Source organism: Protomyctophum bolini (assembly GCF_963924005.1).
Source record: "Protomyctophum bolini genome assembly, chromosome: 1".
NCBI lineage: Eukaryota > Metazoa > Chordata > Actinopteri > Myctophiformes > Myctophidae > Protomyctophum > Protomyctophum bolini.
In genome coordinates, this window is record NC_137862.1 from 26019235 (window position 1) to 26041065 (window position 21831).

The window sequence follows — 21831 nt, forward strand, 5'->3', positions numbered from 1 at the left end:
AGGCAGGCAGGCAGGCAGGCAGGTAGACAGGTAACCTGACGCTGCCAGATGAGGGCGGTATTGGGGAAACATATTCCCCAACACAACACTCATCTGGGATCTCTGACGGAGTTGAGCTGAGTCCAATATCTGCTTCGTACCGAACCAATCAGCGTGAGCTAAAGGCGGGATATGTGCAAAAGCGGATGTGACGGTATATAGACACGTCGATATGATTGGTTGTGTTTGCACGCCCACACGGTGATAGACAGACGCTCCCATCCAATCATCTACCATGTAGCTTGAAAAAAAGGAACAGCCCCGTCATCGAATTTGCTTCCGCGATCCCAGATCCAAATAAGCTGTGAAACAAATTTGTGTAGCAAGCTTTTTGGATCTGGCAGCGTCAGGTTAGCAGACAGGCAGACAGACAGACAGACAGACACTGGGCAATTGTCAGCTTTTTTACCCCAGTTTAAAAAATGGGGTAAGAATAGTCTAAAATGAAAGTTTTTTTGCAGTCTAGGCTTAGATTAGCCGTTGAAACAATGTCGTTTCAACATCTATATATAGACGGTCTACATTTAGACCTTGATTAGCCAGGCCAGGCTTTTTAGACTATTTTTACCCCAGTTTTTAGACCATTTTTTGTTATTTTTGCTATTTAGACGTCTATTAGACTACAAAAATGCTCAGTGCATGGGAACTGTGGAAGAAATAAAATAACAAACGCAGTATTTTTGGGGACGAACCGTAACGGCCGTTTGCAGAATGTGAAAGTTCCACCTGAAGCCAACAAGACTCTGGGCAGCCAGGCAGGCAGAGACATCCAGTTCTCTTTTTGGCAAAACGCTCCTGATACTTAGCAGAATCCCTTGATCTTTCTTGACGAGACAGCTTCTAGTACAACCGCAGCAAAACAACCCAGAAAAAATTATAATGAATGAGCCACCACTACAGGGACTGTGCAGAGAGTGTTGAAATCCCGTAAGAGGGCACTTTTGAACAAAAGTAGTGAAAATAGCAGATCTACAAGCTTGAGAGCTTGTTGATCAGCTATTTCCGGGGCGCAACCCCAGCACTCTTTAGCTAGTGGAGATGCGATGTGCGACATTGGATTTCTAAATTTGTTCCACGCAAAATACTGTGTTCAAGTTCAGGAGACTTCGGGGGGGAAAAAGCAATTCTCCTCAACGCTGCCTTCCGGCATGGCATGGAAAGGAGAGGCATTTGCATTTCTTTCACCATTAAATGCTGCATTCGTGGTCTGGAGAGGACAGTTGTTTTACAGACCGGGAAAAAGGGCCCCTGAAGCCCCCCTTTGATGTCTATTTGTGCACGTCCCTGCTATTGGTCCATCTATGCCTATGGCATAGATGGCAGAATTGAGTGAAACTATACACTATAGCTTGTACATTTCAGTTCCCCTCCTGCTGCTAATCTGTCCCCAGATCTGTCCAGTCAGAACACACACATTGTGTATGTATATGTTTTGATTTCATTCAACATAGAATTGGGTCAGCCGCTGAATTCAGCCAGCTCTGAATCACTGGCTGGCTCGGTTGGCTTGGCTTTTGGCTGACGATGTGGCACACACACACACACACACACACACACACACACACACACACACACACACACACACACACACACACACACACACACACACACACACACACACACACACACATTTAAACAAAATTGTTGAAGAAAATAAGAGGCGAAGAGAGAGAGAGAGAGAGAGAGAGAGAGAGAGAGCCTGCATGCAGAGAGAATTAAGGGAGAGAGTGGTGAAAACAAACGGTGAAACGAGGAACAATAGTGAACCTCGTCCAAGATGGGTGTTCCTTATCCCATCCCTGCAGCATGCAGTCGCTCAGAGACACATGGACGGACTGAAATAAACAAAGAAAAGAACTGTGTTTGTGCCTTAATTCCTTCCATGGACTCACTCCGTCACTCCGCAGGCTGCATTGATTGCCTCGCTTGGCAGAGTTCCAGGAAAAGGCTAGGAAAGGCTAGGCTAGGCTTGCCTGCATGGCCTCCCCCCTCTCCCAAGAAGAGTGCTGCTGCTGCAATGGAGCTCTCTCTCTCTCTCTCTCTCTCTCTCTCTCTTAATTTTCAATTAAATTCTATTCAATTCAAAGGAGCTTTATTGGAATGAGAAAACGTTTACATTGCCAAAGTGGAATATGACAATCCAGATAAAACAATGCATGTACAAATAAATATTGAATATAGTGAAGGTGTAAACAGAGCTGTGTTACATTAACGATGGAGTTAATCCTCAAAAATGATGAAAAACGGCGCGCTATAGTATGCCGTACGATATGGGCTATAGCCCATGGTCCAAAATGATGAGAAACGAGGATAACTTTTTTTTTCAAAATTTCAAAAAACATGGGCTATAACCCATCGTTTTTGTCATTTCGTAATTTTTTTCAAATCCTCAAAAATGATGAAAAACTGCGCGCTATAATATGCCGTACGATATGGGCTATAGCCCACGGTCCAAAATGATGAGAAACGAGGCTAACCTTTTTTTTCAAAATTTCAAAAAACATGGGCTATAACCCATCGTTTTTGTCATTTCGTCATTTTTTTCAAATCTTCAAAAATGATGAAAAACGGCACGCTATAGTATGCCGTACGATATGGGCTATAGCCCACGGTCCAAAATGATGAGAAACGAGGCTAACTTTTTTTTTCAAAATTTCAAAAAACATGGGCTATAACCCATCGTTTTTGTCATTTCGTCATTTTTTTCAAATCTTCAAAAATGATGAAAAACGGCACGCTATAGTATGCCGTACGATATGGGCTATAGCCCACAGTCCAAAATGATGAGAAACGAGGCTAACTTTTTTTTTCAAAATTTCAAAAAACATGGGCTATAACCCATCGTTTTTGTCATTTCGTCATTTTTTTCAAATCCTCAAAAATGATGAAAAACGGCGCGCTATAGTATGCCGTACGATATGGGCTATAGCCCATGGTCCAAAATGATGAGAAACGAGGCTAACTTTTTTTTCCAAAATTTCAAAAAACATGGGCTATAACCCATCGTTTTTGTCATTTCGTCATTTTTTTCAAATCCTCAAAAATGATGAAAAACTGCGCGCTATAATATGCCGTACGATATGGGCTATAGCCCACGGTCCAAAATGATGAGAAACGAGGCTAACCTTTTTTTTTCAAAATTTCAAAAAACATAGGCTATAACCCATCGTTTTTGTCATTTCGTCATTTTTTTCAAATCTTCAAAAATGATGAAAAACGGCACGGTATAGTATGCCGTACGATATGGGCTATAGCCCACGGTCCAAAATGATGAGAAACGAGGCTAACTTTTTTTTCCAAAATTTCAAAAAACATGGGCTATAACCCATCGTTTTTGTCATTTCGTCATTTTTTTCAAATCCTCAAAAATGATGAAAAACGGCGCGCTATAGTATGCCGTACGATATGGGCTATAGCCCATGGTCCAAAATGATGAGAAACGAGGATAACTTTTTTTTTCAAAATTTCAAAAAACATGGGCTATAACCCATCGTTTTTGTCAAATTGCGGAATTGCGGAAATTGCGGAAATAGCGCAAATTGCAAATTGCGGAAATTGCGTAAATTGGAAATCGGAAATTGCGGAAATTGCGGAAATTGCAAATTGCGGAAATTGCGGAAATTGCAAATTGCGGAAAATGCGGAAATTGAAAATTGCGGAATTTTTAAAAATCGTCAAAAATGATGTGGAACGGCGTATTATAGCATGCCGTGTCGTGTTTTAAATCCTCAACAATGATGAAGACTATAGCGATGACCTCTGAGACCATGGACCAATGAACCATGTAAATACAACAAATTGAGCAGGGCACTGCAGGGAGTTGCACCCCGTTCCGGTAAACCAGAAGTACGACACCAGTGCCTTAGTTTTTGTGTTGTCATTTACAGGTCCTTTCGTTGAAATGTAAATTTTACATTTCAACAGTAAAGTAATATATAAAGAAGAGAAACACAAAAGTACAAAAATAACATTTTCGAATTACCTGTATTTGCTTTGATTTTTTAAACTTTCTCTAACCATTATTTGACACTTTTGGTTGTTGAAAAACAGCTTCTAACCATTATTTGACACTTTTGGCTGTTGAAAAATAGCTTCTAACCATTATTTGACACTTTTGGTTGTTTCAAAATTTCAAAAAACATGGGCTATAACCCATCGTTTTTTTCATTTTTTTCAAATCCTCAAAAATGATGAAAAACGGCGTGCTATAGTATGCCGTACGATATGGGCTATAGCCCACGGTCCAAAATGATGAGAAAGGAGGCTAACTTTTTTTTTCAAAATTTCAAAAAACATGGGCTATAACCCATCGTTTTTGTCATTTCGTCATTTTTTTCAAATCCTCAAAAATGATGAAAAACGGCGCGCTATAGTATGCCGTACGATATGGGCTATAGCCCATGGTCCAAAATGATGAGAAACGAGGCTAACTTTTTTTTCCAAAATTTCAAAAAACATGGGCTATAACCCATCGTTTTTGTCATTTCGTCATTTTTTTCAAATCCTCAAAAATGATGAAAAACTGTGCGCTATAATATGCCGTACGATATGGGCTATAGCCCACGGTCCAAAATGATGAGAAACGAGGCTAACCTTTTTTTTCAAAATTTCAAAAAACATGGGCTATAACCCATCGTTTTTGTCATTTCGTCATATGAAAATTGCGGAATTTTTAAAAATCGTCAAAAATGATGTGGAACGGCGTATTATAGCATGCCGTGTCGTGTTTTAAATCCTCAACAATGATGAAGACTATAGCGATGACCTCTGAGACCATGGACCAATGAACCATGTAAATACAACAAATTGAGCAGGGCACTGCAGGGAGTTGCACCCCGTTCCGGTAAACCAGAAGTACGACACCAGTGCCTTAGTTTTTGTGTTGTCATTTACAGGTCCTTTCGTTGAAATGTAAATTTTACATTTCAACAGTAAAGTAATATATAAAGAAGAGAAACACAAAAGTACAAAAATAACATTTTCGAATTACCTGTATTTGCTTTGATTTTTTAAACTTTCTCTAACCATTATTTGACACTTTTGGTTGTTGAAAAACAGCTTCTAACCATTATTTGACACTTTTGGCTGTTGAAAAATAGCTTCTAACCATTATTTGACACTTTTGGTTGTTTCAAAATTTCAAAAAACATGGGCTATAACCCATCGTTTTTTTCATTTTTTTCAAATCCTCAAAAATGATGAAAAACGGCGTGCTATAGTATGCCGTACGATATGGGCTATAGCCCACGGTCCAAAATGATGAGAAAGGAGGCTAACTTTTTTTTTCAAAATTTCAAAAAACATGGGCTATAACCCATCGTTTTTGTCATTTCGTCATTTTTTTCAAATCCTCAAAAATGATGAAAAACGGCGCGCTATAGTATGCCGTACGATATGGGCTATAGCCCATGGTCCAAAATGATGAGAAACGAGGCTAACTTTTTTTTCCAAAATTTCAAAAAACATGGGCTATAACCCATCGTTTTTGTCATTTCGTCATTTTTTTCAAATCCTCAAAAATGATGAAAAACTGTGCGCTATAATATGCCGTACGATATGGGCTATAGCCCACGGTCCAAAATGATGAGAAACGAGGCTAACCTTTTTTTTCAAAATTTCAAAAAACATGGGCTATAACCCATCGTTTTTGTCATTTCGTCATTTTTTTCAAATCTTCAAAAATGATGAAAAACGGCACGCTATAGTATGCCGTACGATATGGGCTATAGCCCACGGTCCAAAATGATGAGAAACGAGGCTAACTTTTTTTTTCAAAATTTCAAAAAACATGGGCTATAACCCATCGTTTTTGTCATTTCGTCATTTTTTTCAAATCCTCAAAAATGATGAAAAACGGCGCGCTATAGTATGCCGTACGATATGGGCTATAGCCCATGGTCCAAAATGATGAGAAACGAGGATAACTTTTTTTTTCAAAATTTCAAAAAACATGGGCTATAACCCATCGTTTTTGTCATTTCGTCATTTTTTTCAAATCCTCAAAAATGATGAAAAACTGCGCGCTATAATATGCCGTACGATATGGGCTATAGCCCACGGTCCAAAATGATGAGAAACGAGGCTAACCTTTTTTTTTTAAATTTCAAAAAACATGGGCTATAACCCATCGTTTTTGTCACTTCGTCATTTTTTTCAAATCCTCAAAAATGATGAAAAACGGCGCGCTATAGTATGCCGTACGATATGGGCTATAGCCCATGGTCCAAAATGATGAGAAACGAGGATAACTTTTTTTTTCAAAATTTCAAAAAACATGGGCTATAACCCATCGTTTTTGTCATTTCGTCATTTTTTTCAAATCCTCAAAAATGATGAAAAACTGCGCGCTATAATATGCCGTACGATATGGGCTATAGCCCAGGGTCCAAAATGATGAGAAACGAGGCTAACCTTTTTTTTCAAAATTTCAAAAAACATGGGCTATAACCCATCGTTTTTGTCATTTCGTCATTTTTTTCAAATCTTCAAAAATGATGAAAAACGGCACGCTATAGTATGCCGTACGATATGGGCTATAGCCCACGGTCCAAAATGATGAGAAAAGAGGCTAACTTTTTTTTTCAAAATTTCAAAAAACATGGGCTATAACCCATCGTTTTTGTCATTTCGTCATTTTTTTCAAATCCTCAAAAATGATGAAAAACTGCGCGCTATAATATGCCGTACGATATGGGCTATAGCCCACGGTCCAAAATGATGAGAAACGAGGCTAACCTTTTTTTTCAAAATTTCAAAAAACATGGGCTATAACCCATCGTTTTTGTCATTTCGTCATTTTTTTCAAATCTTCAAAAATTATGAAAAACGGCACGCTATAGTATGTCGTACGATATGGGCTATAGCCCACGGTCCAAAATGATGAGAAACGAGGCTAACTTTTTTTTTCAAAATTTCAAAAAACATGGGCTATAACCCATCGTTTTTGTCATTTCGTCATTTTTTTCAAATCCTCAAAAATGATGAAAAACGGCGCGCTATAGTATGCCGTACGATATGGGCTATAGCCCATGGTCCAAAATGATGAGAAACGAGGCTAACTTTTTTTTCCAAAATTTCAAAAAACATGGGCTATAACCCATCGTTTTTGTCATTTCGTCATTTTTTTCAAATCCTCAAAAATGATGAAAAACTGCGCGCTATAATATGCCGTACGATATGGGCTATAGCCCACGGTCCAAAATGATGAGAAACGAGGCTAACCTTTTTTTTCAAAATTTCAAAAAACATGGGCTATAACCCATCGTTTTTGTCATTTCGTCATTTTTTTCAAATCTTCAAAAATGATGAAAAACGGCACGCTATAGTATGCCGTACGATATGGGCTATAGCCCACGGTCCAAAATGATGAGAAACGAGGCTAACTTTTTTTTTCAAAATTTCAAAAACATGGGCTATAACCCATCGTTTTTGTCATTTCGTCATTTTTTTCAAATCCTCAAAAATGATGAAAAACTGCGCGCTATAATATGCCGTACGATATGGGCTATAGCCCACGGTCCAAAATGATGAGAAACGAGGCTAACCTTTTTTTTCAAAATTTAAAAAAACATGGGCTATAACCCATCGTTTTTGTCATTTCGTCATTTTTTTCAAATCTTCAAAAATGATGAAAAACGGCACGCTATAGTATGCCGTACGATATGGGCTATAGCCCACAGTCCAAAATGATGAGAAACGAGGCTAACTTTTTTTTCCAAAATTTCAAAAAACATGGGCTATAACCCATCGTTTTTGACATTTCGTCATTTTTTTCAAATCCTCAAAAATGATGAAAAACTGCGCGCTATAATATGCCGTACGATATGGGCTATAGCCCACGGTCCAAAATGATGAGAAACGAGGCTAACCTTTTTTTTCAAAATTTCAAAAAACATGGGCTATAACCCATCGTTTTTGTCATTTCGTCATTTTTTTCAAATCCTCAAAAATGATGAAAAACGGCGCGCTATAGTATGCCGTACGATAGGGGCTATAGCCCATGGTCCAAAATGATGAGAAACGAGGCTAACTTTTTTTTCCAAAATTTCAAAAAACATGGGCTATAACCCATCGTTTTTGTCATTTCGTCATTTTTTTCAAATCCTCAAAAATGATGAAAAACGGCGCGCTATAGTATGCCGTACGATATGGGCTATTAACCTGACGCTGCCAGATCCAAAAAGCTTGCTACACAAATTTGTTTCACAGCTTATTTGGATCTGGGATCGCGGATGCAAATTCGATGACGGGGCTGTTCCTTTTTTTCAAGATACATGGTAGATGATTGAATGGGAGCGTCTGTCTATCACCGTGTGGGCGTGCAAACACAACCAATCATATCGACGTGTCTATATACCGTCACATCCGCATCCCGCCTTTAGCTCACGCTGATTGGTCGGTACGAAACAGATCTGACTCAGGGCTCAACTCTGTCAGAGATCCCAGATGAGTGTTGTGTTGGGGAATATGTTTCCGCAATACCGCCCTCTTCTGGCAGCGTCAGGTTAATGGGCTATAGCCCATGGTCCAAAATGATGAGAAACGAGGATAACTTTTTTTTTCAAAATTTCAAAAAACATGGGCTATAACCCATCGTTTTTGTCATTTCGTCATTTTTTTCAAATCCTCAAAAATGATGAAAAACTGCGCGCTATAATATGCCGTACGATATGGGCTATAGCCCACGGTCCAAAATGATGAGAAAAGAGGCTAACCTTTTTTTTCAAAATTTCAAAAAACATGGGCTATAACCCATCGTTTTTGTCATTTCGTCATTTTTTTCAAATCTTCAAAAATGATGAAAAACGGCACGCTATAGTATGCCGTACGATATGGGCTATAGCCCACGGTCCAAAATGATGAGAAACGAGGCTAACTTTTTTTTTCAAAATTTCAAAAAACATGGGCTATAACCCATCGTTTTTGTCATTTCGTCATTTTTTTCAAATCCTCAAAAATGATGAAAAACGGCGCGCTATAGTATGCCGTACGATATGGGCTATAGCCCATGGTCCAAAATGATGAGAAACGAGGCTAACTTTTTTTTCCAAAATTTCAAAAAACATGGGCTATAACCCATCGTTTTTGTCATTTTGTCATTTTTTTCAAATCTTCAAAAATGATGAAAAACGGCACGCTATAGTATGCCGTACGATATGGGCTATAGCCCACGGTCCAAAATGATGAGAAACGAGGCTAACTTTTTTTTTCAAAATTTCAAAAAACATGGGCTATAACCCATCGTTTTTGTCATTTCGTAATTTTTTTCAAATCCTCAAAAATGATGAAAAACTGCGCGCTATAATATGCCGTACGATATGGGCTATAGCCCACGGTCCAAAATGATGAGAAACGAGGCTAACCTTTTTTTTCAAAATTTAAAAAAACATGGGCTATAACCCATCGTTTTTGTCATTTCGTCATTTTTTTCAAATCTTCAAAAATTATGAAAAACGGCACGCTATAGTATGTCGTACGATATGGGCTATAGCCCACGGTCCAAAATGATGAGAAACGAGGCTAACTTTTTTTTTCAAAATTTCAAAAAACATGGGCTATAACCCATCGTTTTTGTCATTTCGTCATTTTTTTCAAATCCTCAAAAATGATGAAAAACGGCGCGCTATAGTATGCCGTACGATATGGGCTATAGCCCATGGTCCAAAATGATGAGAAACGAGGCTAACTTTTTTTCCCAAAATTAAAAAAAACATGGGCTATAACCCATCGTTTTTGTCATTTCGTCATTTTTTTAAAATCCTCAAAAATGATGAAAAACTGCGCGCTATAATATGCCGTACGATATGGGCTATAGCCCACGGTCCAAAATGATGAGAAACGAGGCTAACTTTTTTTTCAAATTTTCAAAAAACATGGGCTATAACCCATCGTTTTTGTCATTTCGTCATTTTTTTCAAATCCTCAAAAATGATGAAAAACTGCGCGCTATAATATGCCGTACGATATGGGCTATAGCCCATGGTCCAAAATGATGAGAAACGAGGCTAACTTTTTTTCCCAAAATTAAAAAAAACATGGGCTATAACCCATCGTTTTTGTCATTTCGTCATTTTTTTCAAATCCTCAAAAATGATGAAAAACGGCGCGCTATAGTATGCCGTACGATATGGGCTATAGCCCATGGTCCAAAATGATGAGAAACGAGGATAACTTTTTTTTCCAAAATTTCAAAAAACATGGGCTATAACCCATCGTTTTTGTCATTTCGTCATTTTTTTCAAATCCTCAAAAATGATGAAAAACTGCGCGCTATAATATGCCGTACGATATGGGCTATAGCCCACGGTCCAAAATGATGAGAAAAGAGGCTAACCTTTTTTTTCAAAATTTCAAAAAACATGGGATATAACCCATCGTTTTTGTCATTTCGTCATTTTTTTCAAATCCTCAAAAATGATGAAAAACGGCGCGCTATAGTATGCCGTACGATATGGGCTATAGCCCATGGTCCAAAATGATGAGAAACGAGGCTAACTTTTTTTTTCAAAATTTCAAAAAACATGGGCTATAACCCATCGTTTTTGTCATTTCGTCATTTTTTTCAAATCCTCAAAAATGATGAAAAACGGCGCGCTATAGTATGCCGTACGATATGGGCTATAGCCCATGGTCCAAAATGATGAGAAACGAGGCTAACTTTTTTTTCCAAAATTTCAAAAAACATGGGCTATAACCCATCGTTTTTGTCATTTCGTCATTTTTTTCAAATCCTCAAAAATGATGAAAAACGGCGCGCTATAGTATGCCGTACGATATGGGCTATAGCCCATGGTCCAAAATGATGAGAAACGAGGATAACTTTTTTTTTCAAAATTTCAAAAAACATGGGCTATAACCCATCGTTTTTGTCATTTCGTCATTTTTTTCAAATCCTCAAAAATGATGAAAAACTGCGCGCTATAATATGCCGTACGATATGGGCTATAGCCCACGGTCCAAAATGATGAGAAAAGAGGCTAACCTTTTTTTTCAAAATTTCAAAAAACATGGGCTATAACCCATCGTTTTTGTCATTTCGTCATTTTTTTTAAATCTTCAAAAATGATGAAAAACGGCACGCTATAGTATGCCGTACGATATGGGCTATAGCCCACGGTCCAAAATGATGAGAAACGAGGCTAACTTTCTTTTCAAATTTTCAAAAAACATGGGCTATAACCAGTGTTGTTTTCGTCAGGACTGACGATACGTAAATGACGACGTCAACGCCCCTTTTTCCAGGACTAAGACGGACTAAAACTAAATACACTCAAATAATTCGGGACAAGACTGACGCTGACGAGCTAATTAGCTCTGTTTGACGCGATGACGATGACGAGACGTGTTTGTGTTATCGCTGACAAGACGAGGGTAGACGAACATGTTAGTGGATTGACGAACAAAGTTTTAAATGCATGAAAATGTTCGCCAATAATGTCACTGCTCTCGCCTCTATCCTCCTCTCCTTTCCTTGTTGGTCACGCCCATCTGCATGCATGCACATTGCATACACACACACACACACCGTCCCATTTCGACTCCGTGTTTTCTTCAGACAATAACATCACCAGACTGGGGGAAGCCAAGCCGCTGCAGATCACTTTGCTTGTCCCCGTGGATTGGAAATAGGATTTAAAAGGCTATCCGATGATAGCGTGGATTACAGCACACTTGTGTGCAATTATTCAACAAAGAATTCACATATCACCGCGCCTCGTCAAGACTCCAGTATCGGCTCAATGCGAAACATGTTGCACCTAGCCTGGAAGCTAACGTTACGTCAATCAACAACTGTAGCTCTGGTCGATAGCGTAGTTAGGACTCAGGAGTTCTATGGTACTTAATTTGATCCTTTCCCCTCACTCACACCCGCGGAAGTGCAGGCTGTGCAGCCCCTCGTTTTTAACATAAAAAAAGATGTGAAAGCCTACTTTCCTCCTTCTAACACTATGGATCAGAGCTAATGTTATTCCAACTCCCAGTAGCAGTTCAAGTACCCGACCAGATGACATGGTTTCTAATTCTAACTAAACGGTTATGGCCAAATAAAATGTAAAATCTCCTATGGCTGTTACTGTATGTCCACGGAAGAAACAGAGGTGTTTTCTTATGGTCAACTCATGTCACATATTTGCTGCACCAATTGAAGCCCCCCCACCAACCCTGTGGAATCCATACCCCAAAACTCTCAGAGACATGCCCCCACCATCCAAAACCTTCAATATTACTTTCCCCAGATATTTATTTTTATTTACTTAGTGTTTTTCCTTTAATAAAGTTGTTTTTGCATTTATCATGTCCCCCTTGTAAAGCATTTTTGGGTACTCAGAAAAGCTCTATATAAATTATTAATTTTGAGATATTATTACTACAAAAACAATGTTTTATTGCTTAAACTTATGTATTCACTATTCATTGATTCACTAGTATACCAAAATCCATAAAAAATGGCTCTCACAGTTCTTGGGTCAAATAATGATATGCGATTAAAATGCGATTAATCGAGATTAATTAACTACAAAGCCTCTGATTAATTAGATTTTTTTTAATCGAGTCCCAGCTCTAATTAATACCTGTACGCTATAGACATTTTATTTAAAGACATTTAAAAAAAATTGACAAACTGGACTAAAACCTTTTACTAAAATGACTAAAACTGACTAAAACCCTTAGGAGTTTCCGTCGACTAAAACTATCAAGGATAGAAATGACTAAGACTGACTAAGACTAATTAAGCATTTTTCCAAATGACTAAGACTGACTAAGACTAATTAAGCATTTTTCCAAAAGACTAAGACTGACTAAATCTAAAAAATGCCTGCCAAAAACAACACTGGCTATAACCCATCGTTTTTGTCATTTCGTCATTTTTTTCAAATCCTCAAAAATGATGAAAAACTGCGCGCTATAATATGCCGTACGATATGGGCTATAGCCCATGGTCCAAAATGATGAGAAACGAGGCTAACTTTTTTTCCCAAAATTAAAAAAAACATGGGCTATAACCCATCGTTTTTGTCATTTCGTCATTTTTTTCAAATCCTCAAAAATGATGAAAAACGGCGCGCTATAGTATGCCGTACGATATGGGCTATAGCCCATGGTCCAAAATGATGAGAAACGAGGATAACTTTTTTTTCCAAAATTTCAAAAAACCTGGGCTATAACCCATCGTTTTTGTCATTTCGTCATTTTTTTCAAATCCTCAAAAATGATGAAAAACTGCGCGCTATAATATGCCGTACGATATGGGCTATAGCCCACGGTCCAAAATGATGAGAAAAGAGGCTAACCTTTTTTTTCAAAATTTCAAAAAACATGGGATATAACCCATCGTTTTTGTCATTTCGTCATTTTTTTCAAATCCTCAAAAATGATGAAAAACGGCGAGCTATAGTATGCCGTACGATATGGGCTATAGCCCATGGTCCAAAATGATGAGAAACGAGGCTAACTTTTTTTTTCAAAATTTCAAAAAACATGGGCTATAACCCATCGTTTTTGTCATTTCGTCATTTTTTTCAAATCCTCAAAAATGATGAAAAACGGCGCGCTATAGTATGCCGTACGATATGGGCTATAGCCCATGGTCCAAAATGATGAGAAACGAGGCTAACTTTTTTTTCCAAAATTTCAAAAAACATGGGCTATAACCCATCGTTTTTGTCATTTCGTCATTTTTTTCAAATCCTCAAAAATGATGAAAAACGGCGCGCTATAGTATGCCGTACGATATGGGCTATAGCCCATGGTCCAAAATGATGAGAAACGAGGATAACTTTTTTTTTCAAAATTTCAAAAAACATGGGCTATAACCCATCGTTTTTGTCATTTCGTCATTTTTTTCAAATCCTCAAAAATGATGAAAAACTGCGCGCTATAATATGCCGTACGATATGGGCTATAGCCCACGGTCCAAAATGATGAGAAAAGAGGCTAACCTTTTTTTTCAAAATTTCAAAAAACATGGGCTATAACCCATCGTTTTTGTCATTTCGTCATTTTTTTCAAATCTTCAAAAATGATGAAAAACGGCACGCTATAGTATGCCGTACGATATGGGCTATAGCCCACGGTCCAAAATGATGAGAAACGAGGCTAACTTTTTTTTTCAAAATTTCAAAAAACATGGGCTATAACCCATCGTTTTTGTCATTTCGTCATTTTTTTCAAATCCTCAAAAATGATGAAAAACTGCGCGCTATAATATGCCGTACGATATGGGCTATAGCCCACGGTCCAAAATGATGAGAAACGAGGCTAACCTTTTTTTTCAAAATTTCAAAAAACATGGGCTATAACCCATCGTTTTTGTCATTTCGTCATTTTTTTCAAATCTTCAAAAATTATGAAAAACGGCACGCTATAGTATGTCGTACGATATGGGCTATAGCCCACGGTCCAAAATGATGAGAAACGAGGCTAACTTTTTTTTTCAAAATTTCAAAAAACATGGGCTATAACCCATCGTTTTTGTCATTTCGTCATTTTTTTCAAATCCTCAAAAATGATGAAAAACGGCGCGCTATAGTATGCCGTACGATATGGGCTATAGCCCATGGTCCAAAATGATGAGAAACGAGGCTAACTTTTTTCCCCAAAATTAAAAAAAACATGGGCTATAACCCATCGTTTTTGTCATTTCGTCATTTTTTAAAAATCCTCAAAAACGATGAAAAACTGCGCGCTATAATATGCCGTACGATATGGGCTATAGCCCACGGTCCAAAATGATGAGAAACGAGGCTAACTTTTTTTTCAAATTTTCAAAAAACATGGGCTATAACCCATCGTTTTTGTCATTTCGTCATTTTTTTCAAATCCTCAAAAATGATAAAAAACTGCGCGCTATAATATGCCGTACGATATGGGCTATAGCCCATGGTCCAAAATGATGAGAAACGAGGCTAACTTTTTTTCCCAAAATTAAAAAAAACATGGGCTATAACCCATCGTTTTTGTCATTTCGTCATTTTTTTCAAATCCTCAAAAATGATGAAAAACTGCGCGCTATAATATGCCGTACGATATGGGCTATAGCCCACGGTCCAAAATGATGAGAAACGAGGCTAACCTTTTTTTTCAAAATTTCAAAAAACATGGGCTATAACCCATCGTTTTTGTCATTTCGTCATTTTTTTCAAATCTTCAAAAATGATGAAAAACGGCACGCTATAGTATGCCGTACGATATGGGCTATAGCCCACGGTCCAAAATGATGAGAAACGAGGCTAACTTTTTTTTTCAAAATTTCAAAAACATGGGCTATAACCCATCGTTTTTGTCATTTCGTCATTTTTTTCAAATCCTCAAAAATGATGAAAAACTGCGCGCTATAATATGCCGCACGATATGGGCTATAGCCCACGGTCCAAAATGATGAGAAACGAGGCTAACCTTTTTTTTCAAAATTTAAAAAAACATGGGCTATAACCCATCGTTTTTGTCATTTCGTCATTTTTTTCAAATCTTCAAAAATGATGAAAAACGGCACGCTATAGTATGCCGTACGATATGGGCTATAGCCCACAGTCCAAAATGATGAGAAACGAGGCTAACTTTTTTTTTCAAAATTTCAAAAAACATGGGCTATAACCCATCGTTTTTGACATTTCGTCATTTTTTTCAAATCCTCAAAAATGATGAAAAACTGCGCGCTATAATATGCCGTACGATATGGGCTATAGCCCACGGTCCAAAATGATGAGAAACGAGGCTAACCTTTTTTTTCAAAATTTCAAAAAACATGGGCTATAACCAATCGTTTTTGTCATTTCGTCATTTTTTTCAAATCTTCAAAAATGATGAAAAACGGCACGCTATAGTATGCCGTACGATATGGGCTATAGCCCACGGTCCAAAATGATGAGAAACGAGGCTAACTTTTTTTTTCAAAATTTCAAAAAACATGGGCTATAACCCATCGTTTTTGTCATTTCGTCATTTTTTTCAAATCTTCAAAAATGATGAAAAACGGCACGCTATAGTATGCCGTACGATATGGGCTATAGCCCACGGTCCAAAATGATGAGAAACGAGGCTAACTTTTTTTTTCAAAATTTCAAAAAACATGGGCTATAACCCATCGTTTTTGTCATTTCGTCATTTTTTTCAAATCCTCAAAAATGATGAAAAACGGCGCGCTATAGTATGCCGTACGATATGGGCTATAGCCCATGGTCCAAAATGATGAGAAACGAGGCTAACTTTTTTTTCCAAAATTTCAAAAAACATGGGCTATAACCCATCGTTTTTGTCATTTCGTCATTTTTTTCAAATCCTCAAAAATGATGAAAAACGGCAAGCTATAGTATGCCGTACGATATGGGCTATAGCCCACGGTCCAAAATGATGAGAAACGAGGCTAACTTTTTTTTTCAAAATTTCAAAAAACATGGGCTATAACCCATCGTTTTTGTCATTTCGTCATTTTTTTCAAATCCTCAAAAATGATGAAAAACGGCGCGCTATAGTATGCCGTACGATATGGGCTATAGCCCATGGTCCAAAATGATGAGAAACGAGGCTAACTTTTTTTTTCAAAATTTCAAAAAACATGGGCTATAACCCATCGTTTTTGTCATTTCGTCATTTTTTTCAAATCTTCAAAAATGATGAAAAACGGCACGCTATAGTATGCCGTACGATATGGGCTATAGCCCACGGTCCAAAATGATGAGAAACGAGGCTAACTTTTTTTTTCAAAATTTCAAAAAACATGGGCTATAACCCATCGTTTTTGTCATTTCGTCATTTTTTTCAAATCCTCAAAAATGATGAAAAACGGCGCGCTATAGTATGCCGTACGATATGGGCTATAGCCCATGGTCCAAAATGATGAGAAACGAGGCTAACTTTTTTTTCCAAAATTTCAAAAAACATGGGCTATAACCAATCGTTTTTGTCATTTCGTCATTTTTTTCAAATCTTCAAAAATGATGAAAAACGGCACGCTATAGTATGCCGTACGATATGGGCTATAGCCCACGGTCCAAAATGATGAGAAACGAGGCTAACTTTTTTTTTCAAAATTTCAAAAAACATGGGCTATAACCCATCGTTTTTGTCATTTCGTCATTTTTTTCAAATCCTCAAAAATGATGAAAAACGGCGCGCTATAGTATGCCGTACGATATGGGCTATAGCCCATGGTCCAAAATGATGAGAAACGAGGCTAACTTTTTTTTCCAAAATTTCAAAAAACATGGGCTATAACCCATCGTTTTTGTCATTTCGTCATTTTTTTCAAATCCTCAAAAATGATGAAAAACGGCGCGCTATAGTATGCCGTACGATATGGGCTATAGCCCATGGTCCAAAATGATGAGAAACGAGGATAACTTTTTTTTTCAAAATTTCAAAAAACATGGGCTATAACCCATCGTTTTTGTCATTTCGTCATTTTATTCAAATCCTCAAAAATGATGAAAAACTGCGCGCTATAATATGCCGTACGATATGGGCTATAGCCCACGGTCCAAAATGATGAGAAAAGAGGCTAACCTTTTTTTTCAAAATTTCAAAAAACATGGGCTATAACCCATCGTTTTTGTCATTTCGTCATTTTTTTCAAATCTTCAAAAATGATGAAAAACGGCACGCTATAGTATGCCGTACGATATGGGCTATAGCCCACGGTCCAAAATGATGAGAAACGAGGCTAACTTTTTTTTTCAAAATTTCAAAAAACATGGGCTATAACCCATCGTTTTTGTCATTTCGTCATTTTTTTCAAATCTTCAAAAATGATGAAAAACGGCACGCTATAGTATGCCGTACGATATGGGCTATAGCCCACGGTCCAAAATGATGAGAAACGAGGCTAACTTTTTTTTTCAAAATTTCAAAAAACATGGGCTATAACCCATCGTTTTTGTCATTTCGTCATTTTTTTCAAATCCTCAAAAATGATGAAAAACGGCGCGCTATAGTATGCCGTACGATATGGGCTATAGCCCATGGTCCAAAATGATGAGAAACGAGGCTAACTTTTTTTTCCAAAATTTCAAAAAACATGGGCTATAACCCATCGTTTTTGTCATTTCGTCATTTTTTTCAAATCCTCAAAAATGATGAAAAACGGCAAGCTATAGTATGCCGTACGATATGGGCTATAGCCCACGGTCCAAAATGATGAGAAACGAGGCTAACTTTTTTTTTCAAAATTTCAAAAAACATGGGCTATAACCCATCGTTTTTGTCATTTCGTCATTTTTTTCAAATCCTCAAAAATGATGAAAAACGGCGCGCTATAGTATGCCGTACGATATGGGCTATAGCCCATGGTCCAAAATGATGAGAAACGAGGCTAACTTTTTTTTCCAAAATTTCAAAAAACATGGGCTATAACCCATCGTTTTTGTCATTTCGTCATTTTTTTCAAATCTTCAAAAATGATGAAAAACGGCACGCTATAGTATGCCGTACGATATGGGCTATAGCCCACGGTCCAAAATGATGAGAAACGAGGCTAACTTTTTTTTTCAAAATTTCAAAAAACATGGGCTATAACCCATCGTTTTTGTCATTTCGTAATTTTTTTCAAATCCTCAAAAATGATGAAAAACGGCGCGCTATAGTATGCCGTACGATATGGGCTATAGCCCATGGTCCAAAATGATGAGAAACGAGGCTAACTTTTTTTTCCAAAATTTCAAAAAACATGGGCTATAACCCATCGTTTTTGTCATTTCGTCATTTTTTTCAAATCCTCAAAATGATGAAAAACGGCGCGCTATAGTATGCCGTACGATATGGGCTATAGCCCATGGTCCAAAATGATGAGAAACGAGGATAACTTTTTTTTTCAAAATTTGAAAAAACATGGGCTATAACCCATCGTTTTTGTCATTTCGTCATTTTTTTCAAATCCTCAAAAATGATGAAAAACTGCGCGCTATAATATGCCGTACGATATGGGCTATAGCCCACGGTCCAAAATGATGAGAAAAGAGGCTAACCTTTTTTTTCAAAATTTCAAAAAACATGGGCTATAACCCATCGTTTTTGTCATTTCGTCATTTTTTTCAAATCTTCAAAAATGATGAAAAACGGCACGCTATAGTATGCCGTACGATATGGGCTATAGCCCACGGTCCAAAATGATGAGAAACGAGGCTAACTTTTTTTTTCAAAATTTCAAAAAACATGGGCTATAACCCATCGTTTTTGTCATTTCGTCATTTTTTTCAAATCCTCAAAAATGATGAAAAACGGCGCGCTATAGTATGCCGTACGATATGGGCTATAGCCCATGGTCCAAAATGATGAGAAACGAGGCTAACTTTTTTTTCCAAAATTTCAAAAAACATGGGCTATAACCCATCGTTTTTGTCATTTCGTCATTTTTTTCAAATCCTCAAAAATGATGAAAACCTGCGCGCTATAATATGCCGTACGATATGGGCTATAGCCCACGGTCCAAAATGATGAGAAACGAGGCTAACCTTTTTTTTCAAAATTTCAAAAAACATGGGCTATAACCCATCGTTTTTGTCATTTCGTCATTTTTTTCAAATCCTCAAAAATGATGAAAAACGGCGCGCTATAGTATGCCGTACGATATGGGCTATAGCCCATGGTCCAAAATGATGAGAAACGAGGATAACTTTTTTTTTCAAAATTTCAAAAAACATGGGCTATAACCCATCGTTTTTGTCATTTCGTCATTTTTTTCAAATCCTCAAAAATGATGAAAAACGGCGCGCTATAGTATGCCGTACGATATGGGCTATAGCCCATGGTCCAAAATGATGAGAAACGAGGCTAACTTTTTTTTTCAAAATTTCAAAAAACATGGGCTATAACCCATCGTTTTTGTCATTTCGTCATTTTTTTCAAATCTTCAAAAATGATGAAAAACGGCACGCTATAGTATGCCGTACGATATGGGCTATAGCCCACGGTCCAAAATGATGAGAAACGAGGCTAACTTTTTTTTTCAAAATTTCAAAAAACATGGGCTATAACCCATCGTTTTTGTCATTTCGTCATTTTTTTCAAATCCTCAAAAATGATGAAAAACGGCGCGCTATAGTATGCCGTACGATATGGGCTATAGCCCATGGTCCAAAATGATGAGAAACGAGGCTAACTTTTTTTTCCAAAATTTCAAAAAACATGGGCTATAACCAATCGTTTTTGTCATTTCGTCATTTTTTTCAAATCTTCAAAAATGATGAAAAACGGCACGCTATAGTATGCCGTACGATATGGGCTATAGCCCACGGTCCAAAATGATGAGAAACGAGGCTAACTTTTTTTTTCAAAATTTCAAAAAACATGGGCTATAACCCATCGTTTTTGTCATTTCGTCATTTTTTCAAATCCTCAAAAATGATGAAAAACGGCGCGCTATAGTATGCCGTACGATATGGGCTATAGCCCATGGTCCAAAATGATGAGAAACGAGGCTAACTTTTTTTTCCAAAATTTCAAAAAACATGGGCTATAACCCATCGTTTTTGTCATTTCGTCATTTTTTTCAAATCCTCAAAAATGATGAAAAACGGCGCGCTATAGTATGCCGTACGATATGGGCTATAGCCCATGGTCCAAAATGATGAGAAACGAGGATAACTTTTTTTTTCAAAATTTCAAAAAACATGGGCTATAACCCATCGTTTTTGTCATTTCGTCATTTTATTCAAATCCTCAAAAATGATGAAAAACTGCGCGCTATAATATGCCGTACGATATGGGCTATAGCCCACGGTCCAAAATGATGAGAAAAGAGGCTAACCTTTTTTTTCAAAATTTCAAAAAACATGGGCTATAACCCATCGTTTTTGTCATTTCGTCATTTTTTTCAAATCTTCAAAAATGATGAAAAACGGCACGCTATAGTATGCCGTACGATATGGGCTATAGCCCACGGTCCAAAATGATGAGAAACGAGGCTAACTTTTTTTTTCAAAATTTCAAAAAACATGGGCTATAACCCATCGTTTTTGTCATTTCGTCATTTTTTTCAAATCTTCAAAAATGATGAAAAACGGCACGCTATAGTATGCCGTACGATATGGGCTATAGCCCACGGTCCAAAATGATGAGAAACGAGGCTAACTTTTTTTTTCAAAATTTCAAAAAACATGGGCTATAACCCATCGTTTTTGTCATTTCGTCATTTTTTTCAAATCCTCAAAAATGATGAAAAACGGCGCGCTATAGTATGCCGTACGATATGGGCTATAGCCCATGGTCCAAAATGATGAGAAACGAGGCTAACTTTTTTTTCCAAAATTTCAAAAAACATGGGCTATAACCCATCGTTTTTGTCATTTCGTCATTTTTTTCAAATCCTCAAAAATGATGAAAAACGGCAAGCTATAGTATGCCGTACGATATGGGCTATAGCCCACGGTCCAAAATGATGAGAAACGAGGCTAACTTTTTTTTTCAAAATTTCAAAAAACATGGGCTATAACCCATCGTTTTTGTCATTTCGTCATTTTTTTCAAATCCTCAAAAATGATGAAAAACTGCGCGCTATAGTATGCCGTACGATATGGGCTATAGCCCATGGTCCAAAATGATGAGAAACGAGGCTAACTTTTTTTTCCAAAATTTCAAAAAACATGGGCTATAACCCATCGTTTTTGTCATTTCGTCATTTTTTTCAAATCTTCAAAAATGATGAAAAACGGCACGCTATAGTATGCCGTACGATATGGGCTATAGCCCACGGTCCAAAATGATGAGAAACGAGGCTAACTTTTTTTTTCAAAATTTCAAAAAACATGGGCTATAACCCATCGTTTTTGTCATTTCGTAATTTTTTTCAAATCCTCAAAA